The sequence below is a fragment of the Lathyrus oleraceus genome, chromosome 3 (genome assembly GCF_024323335.1).
Source record: "Lathyrus oleraceus cultivar Zhongwan6 chromosome 3, CAAS_Psat_ZW6_1.0, whole genome shotgun sequence".
In the NCBI taxonomy this organism is placed as follows: Eukaryota; Viridiplantae; Streptophyta; class Magnoliopsida; order Fabales; family Fabaceae; genus Lathyrus; species Lathyrus oleraceus.
In genome coordinates, this window is record NC_066581.1 from 137,122,579 (window position 1) to 137,130,651 (window position 8,073).

General features: G+C 39.9%; 1 non-coding gene across 1 annotated transcript; it reads right to left on the reverse strand.

The window, feature by feature from the left end:
* Nucleotides 1-202: 202 nt before the first annotated feature.
* LOC127133514 (small nucleolar RNA R71) lies at nucleotides 203-309 on the reverse strand. The gene has a single exon (XR_007807482.1). It is a non-coding gene; the product is annotated as a small nucleolar RNA R71 (small nucleolar RNA).
* Nucleotides 310-8,073: the final 7,764 nt, after the last annotated feature.

An 8,073-nucleotide genomic window follows, 5' to 3' on the forward strand; every position in this document is an offset into this window, starting at 1 on the left:
TTTATCCGTATTTGTCCAATACGCTGATACTGTTAAAGCTAATGGTGTCACTTCAGAGGCAATTCGACTTCGTCTTTTTCCTTTCTCATTAAGAGATAGCGCTAGAAGATGGCTTCAGTCTCTTCCTTCCAACTCAGTTACCACGTGGAACGAGTTGAAGAAAGTCTTCCTTGCTCGATATTTTCCGCCAAGCAAAACAGCTATGTTAAGAGCCCAGATAAATGGATTTAAACAGAAAGATAACGAGTCTCTTTTCGAAGCATGGGAAAGATACAAAGACATTATGAGACTTTATCCACACCATGGTTTAGAGGACTGGTTAGTGATTCATACCTTCTATAATGGTCTCTTGTACAACACGAGGTTAACAATAGATGCCACCGCAGGTGGTGTACTTATGAACAAACCTTACACTGATGCTTATCAACTTATCGAGAGCATGGCCCAAAACCACTATCAGTGGGGAAGCGAAAGAACAATGGTAGAAAAACCTCAAACAAAAAGTGGCATGTACGAGATAAGTAACCTTGATCATGTTAATGCAAAAGTGGATGCTCTGGTCCAGAAAATTGAAAGTTTAAATGTATCACCTCCAGCCACCGTGGTTGCCATAACTCAGAATTACGAGGTCTGTGGAATCCAAGGTCACACTCCTGCAGATTGTCAGCTCCTAACAGGAATCCAAGCAGAGCAAGTAAACTATGCTCAAGGAAATCCCTACTCGCATACCTATAACTCCAACTGGAAGAATCATCCTAATTTTTCATATAAGAGTAATAATGCCTTATACGCGCCTGGACAAGCTCCAAATCAAGCCCCAGCTATACCTCCGAGATATCAAAAGCCGATCCCATCTACACCTAATAATAACGTTCCTAGGAAATCCAACTTGGAAATCATGATGGAGAACTTCATAGCTTCTCAACAGCAAACCAATAAAGATTTCTTAAACCAGAATGTACACACTGGCGAACAAATCAAACAACTAGCAAGTAAAGTAGATGCCCTGGCTACTCATAACAAAATGCTGGAAACACAAATATCACAAGTAGCTCAACAACAAGCGCTTACTGCTGCCCCAACTGGTGCATTTCCTGGACAGCCCCAACCTAACCCGAGAAGCCACGCTCATGCAATCATACTAAGAAGTGGAACGGAAGTGGAAGGACCGTCTGATCCAAGAACTGAGAACCAAAACTCTAAAAAGTCAACTGAGGAAGAAAATAAACCTAAGGAAAAGGAAGAGAGTAATAAGGAAACCGTAGAAAAGAAAGAACCTTATATACCTCCACCGCCCTATAAACCACCTATTCCTTACCCTCAAAGGCTTATTAAAACCAAAGATGCGGGCCAATTTAAAAAATTTGTTGACCTACTGAAACAATTAAACGTCACAATTCCTTTTACAGAAGCTATTACGCAAATGCCCTCAAATGCTAAGTTCTTAAAAGAAATTCTTTCTAATAAAAGGAAACTTGAAGATAGCGAAACCGTTACACTCACTGCCGAATGTAGCGCTATAATCCAGAATATGCCTCCTAAACTTAAAGATCCAGGTAGTTTCTCTATACCCTGTCACATAGGAAAATTTGTCATAGACAAGGCCTTATGCGATTTAGGAGCCGGTATTAGTGTTATGCCCTTATCCATATGCAAGAAACTTGAAATGGGAGAATTAAGACCAACTAAAATGTCTGTGCAACTAGCGGATCGTTTTGTTAAATATCCTGTAGGAATTCTTGAAAACATTCCCGTGCGCATAGGTCAATTCTACATTCCAACCGATTTTATAATTATGGATATTAGAGAAGATGAAGTTACACCCATTATACTGGGAAGACCGTTCTTAGCAACTGCCGGTGCAATCATAGACGTAAAACGAGGACGACTGACTTTCGAAGTGGGAGAAGAGAAAATTGAGTTCATTCTTTCCCAATTTTTGAAAGCACTTGCAATAGAAGACACATGTTACTTCATGGATATCATTGATGAATGCATAAAAGAAACAGAGTTAGAAAATCACAAATCATCTGACTATCTTGTAGAAGACAAACTTAGCCAATGTTTGGCAATAACACTGGATCCTACGCAATGCCTTAAGAAATAAACCCTAGACCTGAAAACACTTCCCAAAAATCTGAGATATGAATTCCTAGACTTAGAACTCGAACGACCAGTGATAGTTAATGCAGACCTAGGAAAACTCGAAACAGAAAAACTCCTGCATATCTTAAGAAAATATCCAACCGCACTAGGATACAACATCACCGACCTTAAAGGAATAAGTCCTTCTATTTGTATGCACCGCATCATGCTAGAAGAAGACTGTAAAACTTCTAGGGAACACCAGAGGAGACTAAACCCGATCCTGAGTGAGGTAGTGAAGAAGGAAATAACCAAGTTATTAGAGGCAGGTATCATATATCCTATATCTGATAGCAAATGGGTTAGTCCTATACACGTAGTACCGAAGAAAGGAGGTATAACAGTTATTGAAAATGAAAAAGGAGAAACTATAACCAAACGAATCGAATCGGGATGGAGAATATGCATTGACTATAGGAAACTAAACAAAGCAACCCGAAAAGATCATTTCCCTTTACCATTCATTGATCAGATGTTAGAACGATTAGCAAAACATTCTCATTTCTGCTATCTAGACGGTTATTCAGGCTTCTTTCAAATACCAATTCATCCTGATGACCAAGAAAAAACAACGTTCACATGTCCTTTTGGTACCTTCGCCTATCGACGAATGCCGTCTGGCTTGTGCAATGCTCCTGCAACCTTCCAAAGGTGCATGATGGAAATATTCGCCGATTTTCTCGAAAACATCATGGAAGTCTTTATGGATGACTTTTCCGTATGCGAACAAAGCTTTGAAGAATGCCTTGAGAACCTAGAAAGAGTTCTAGAGCGATGTGTAAAAGTAAACCTAGTACTTAATTGGGAAAAATGTCACTTTATGGTACAAGAAGGAATTGTTTTAGGACACATCATATCAAATAGAGGAATTGAAGTAGACAAAGCCAAAATAGAGGTAATCGAAAACCTTCAACCTCCGAAAACTTTGAGAGAAGTACGAAGCTTCTTAGGACATGCCGGTTTTTACCGATGATTCTTTAAAGACTTCTCTAAAATAACTAAACCTTTAACCGGGCTATTAATGAAAGATGCTGAATTCATATTCGACAATAAATGTTTAGAAGCATTTCAAACGCTTAAAAAAGCATTGATCTCCGCGCCCATAATGCAGACACCAGATTGGAATGAACCATTCGAAATAATGTGTGATGCCAGTGATTACGCTGTGGGTGCTGTTTTAGGACAACGAAAGGATAAAAAGCTTCACGTCATATACTACGCAAGTAGAACTCTAGATGAAGCACAAATGAATTACGCCACAACTGAGAAAGAACTTTTAGCAGTAGTATTCGCGCTAGATAAATTTCGTTCTTACTTGGTCGGAGCCAAAATAATCATTTACACTGACCACGCTGCTATCAAGTACCTCTTAACAAAAAAGGATGCTAAACCTAGACTCCTAAGGTGGATCCTGCTGCTACAAGAGTTCGATTTGGAAATCAAAGACAAGAAAGGAACTGAAAACGTAGTAGCAGATCACCTCTCTAGACTCGAAAACCTGGAACCGGAAAGAACATCGATCAACGATGATTTCTCGTACGATAAACTTATAGCTACTTTGGAGGAAAATAAAGCTGATAAACAGGTAGAAACCACCTTAGCTATATCTGTTACACCATGGTACGCTGATCTCGTCAATTATTTAGCTGCCGGAATAGTTCCTCCTACTTTATCCTACCAGCAAAAGAAACGATTCTTCTATGACATAAAACACTATTACTGGGATGACCCTTTACTTTTCAAAAGAGGCCCCGACGGTATTTTCCGTCGGTGTATACCCAAAGAAGAGGTAGAAAATATAATCCAACACTGTCACTCCACTCCTTATCGTGGACATGCAAGTACATCTAAAACCTGCTCCAAAATCCTACAAGCCGGTTTTTATTGGCCGAATATATGGAAGGATGTGCATGCGGCTATCAAGAAATGTGATAGATGTCAACGCACAGGAAACATATCTAGACGTGACGAGATACCACAAAAAGGCATTTTGGAAGTAGAGATTTTCGACGTGTGGGGAATAGACTTCATGGGACCTTTTCCACCTTCTTTCGGTAACAAGTACATACTCGTAGCGGTTGACTACGTATCCAAATGGATTGAAGCTATAGCTTCTCCAACAAATGACACGCGAGTAGTAACTAGACTCTTTAAGAATATAATATTTCCAAGATTTGGTGTCCCGAGAATAGTAGTCAGTGATGGTGGATCGCATTTCATATCTAAGATACTCGAAAAACTACTGTTTAAGTATGGTGTGAGACATCGAGTAGCGACACCTTACCACCCTCAAACCAGTGGGCAAGTGGAAGTGTCTAACAGAGAAATCAAACAAATATTGGAAAAAACAGTCGCCACCTCAAGGAAAGACTGGTCATTGAAATTACCAGAAGCTTTATGGGCGTATCGAACTGCTTACAAAACTCCCATAGGGACAACCCCATTTAAGCTTATCTATGGAAAATCTTGCCACCTCCCGGTAGAATTAGAACATAAAGCCTACTGGGCTATTAAAAATATAAATTTAAACTATAAGGCCGCCGGTGAAAAGCGAATCCTTGATATAAACGAACTAGAGGAACTCAGACGAGACGCTTACGAAAATGCCAGAATCTACAAAGAAAGAACAAAGCAATGGCATGACAAGCACATAGCAAGAAAAATCTTCAAACAAGGCGATACAGTCCTGTTATTTAACTCTAGACTAAAGTTATTCCCGGGAAAACTACGATCTAGATGGTCAGGTCCATTTCAAATTACCAATGTTTTCCCTAGTGGAGCGGTGGAAATTAAAGGAAAATCCATTGAACCGTTTATCGTAAACGGGCAGCGTCTAAAATGTTATCATCACACAGAGAACATTGAAGACTCACAAGTCCTGCATTTAGACGTAGTGCCTCCAGAATTTATAGATTATATTTGATAGTTTTTGTCGAGCTTGCGACATTAAACAAAGCGCTTAGTGGGAGACAACCCACAAATATTTATATTTTCATTTCTTACTTAATTATTCTTTTAAAATTTTATTTAGTATTCATTCTTAATCTATTTTAATTTTTCTTCTTCTATTCTTTCGGCATTTGGCCAAATCCTGACTAAAACTCTTGTTTTTCCTTTCTCTAGCTAACACTAACCTGATGGGACAAATTGATCGTATGGGTATCAAATTCAAAGGGAAAGCTCAGAAACAAAAGTTTGAGGAACTAGCAGAAAGAGAGATGCTACCTAGTTTGTATGCTGATGACTGGGCAATGACTGCCCTTGGACTAAGAGAGAGTGTCCTGTATTTGCTGAGTCAGATAGGATGGGAAACCACTCCTATCCGTAGACAATTCGTCACTTATCGGAGACTGACTCTAGAATTCCTTAGTTCTCTGATCTATCTACCCAGCCATGGAAAAGGAATAAGCAGAGGTTTCATTCAGTTCAGAATGTTCAACATGGAGTATCAATTTAACATCCGAGACTTTACCAACCTTTTAGGTTTCCCTACCTCCCTTGATACATTCACAGTGAGCCAAGAAGACCTTTTTGAATATAGAGAACTTGAACATTTTTGGGGAAGCTTAACTGAAAATGACGATCCCGAGGAACATGAGTTTCTTTCTGGAAACATACATAACCCGGCCTTTCGTTATTTCCATAAGATCCTAGCCCACACCCTTTTCGGGAAGAAGTCAAATAGTACCTCAGTTTCACGTGATGAACTCTTCATCATATTTTGTGCTTCCCAGAACCGTCCCGTAAACGGTGCCACTTTTATGTTGGCAAACTTTGACCACCTTATCCAAGATGAACGAGCACCAATTCAAATAGGCAGTTTAATAACCATGATTGGTAATGCTATCGGATTACGTCAACCTATGCTTGACTTAGGCCCTTTTTGTGGCATTGCGACTATGAGTATACCCTTCCTCTTCAACACTATGTTTATAGCAAACCTAGGGTCTGAAGAGTTTGAGCTTATAATTAACAACCAAGTTCTTTGCCTATTCACCTTGCCTAGTCCGAGGACTAGTGTTCATAACCGCAGTAACTAGCTCTACAACTTGAACGGAACACCCTCTCCTGCTAGATCCACTGAATCCATCCAGAACTATGAGATTTGTGATGACCAGGTCCCTTATGCTGAATCTGACCCTCAGACACCATCTGGTTATTATGATATCGACCCTCCTCCTCAACCTGTCCCGACCGAAGAGTCGGCAATACCTGATCCTAGATATCATATGCCCGGAGATAATTATAACACCATCATTCAAGCCTTGATGTCAGAACAGGACGCCCTCAGAGAAGAGCTAGCTAATATGGGACAAGAATTTTTGGGATACATGAGCACTATGACAACTCAATTCCACGAGTTGCTCAACCATGTTAACTCCTTTGCTCATCCGGCCAGAGATCGTGCGGAGGGATAAAAGTTGTTTTTCTTAGTCATTTAGTTTTAGTTAGATTATTCATTAATGTTGTTTCAAATTATGTTAGTATTTGTTTTTCTTTCGCATGTTTACTTTTGCCTTCCAATGTTACATTATGATTATTTTATGAAGCTATTGATTTAGTTACTTTATCATGGCTTATGCAATATCTAGCAATAATGCTCTCTACTGTATGCTACTTACATAACTTTTTAGAAAAAAAAAATATTTATGCAATATTATGGTAGTAGAATGGTATGCAAGGCAATCTAAAAATATCACAATAGCAGAATAAAATAAACTAAAGCAAAACAAAATAATAAAAATATATTACTATAAATCATTATGAAGAACGCAAGCAGTGACCGTTGCAACTTACCGTGTGACGAGCGTCACACACGCTATCACGGTCGTCACACCAAGTGCTTGTGACGCCCGTAACGCCCCTGTCACGAGCGTGACACCGTCTGGCTATGTGAACGTTACCAACCGTTAGAGACCCGACCGTTACACCACTTCACCTTTTTACCTTCCCCATTTATTCACATTTACCCACATTTATTCACTTTTCAACCACTCCCTTTCCAACTTCCAAATCCTTTCCTATAAATACCCACCATACCTTTCTTCATACACCACAAATCATTCTATAAACTACATTTCTTCCTATTACCTTTACTTCTTTCAAACCACTTATCGATATGGCGGGCAACCAAGCTTTCGGAAATATCATCTTCCGATCCGAAGATGATAATTATCAAAGGGAGCAATTCGAACGTTTCCAACAGCGAGGCGTCCAATCCACCAGGTACCCTGATTTAACTTGTTTACAACAATTAGGATTACTTCAAGGAATAGAATGGATGCTCCGCCTTGCTGGTTTAACCTTTCTGTGCACTCACAATCAACCTACCTATCCATCCCTAACCTTAGAATTTTTAAGTTCCTATTCGTACAACACACCCACCGGTGACGACGAGTACTTAACCGGTACCGCAACCTTCCGTTTGTTCAACACCGAGTACTCCCTATCCCAAAACCAATTGAGTACCATGCTACAGTTCCCCGTAGAAGGTCAAGTCCACCCTAGGATACCTCCGAACTCCCCGTGGCACATACACGCCTTCGACCTCTTTAGGAAAATATCCGGTGTAGAAACCAACAACTGGGATGTTCTCCTTGCTTCCCATATACATAACCCAACCATCCGGTACTTTATCCGCATCCTGCAAAACACAGTTTTTGGAAGACCGAACAACAGCAAAGTAAACGCCAAGGAATTATTCTTCCTCCAATGCGTCTTTGAAAGCGATACTCAGGTAAACGCTGCCTCCTTCCTATTTCATCACATCCGCACCCTATGTGCTAGAGGTCGTCAACCTTTTGTAATAGGCGGATTAATAACCACCATAGCACTTGGCTTAAACCTAGGGGACCGACTACAAAATTTAGAATCTTTACCTCCCTTATCTATGGATATAAGTTACTGTCGGTCCAGCCGTCTAATCAA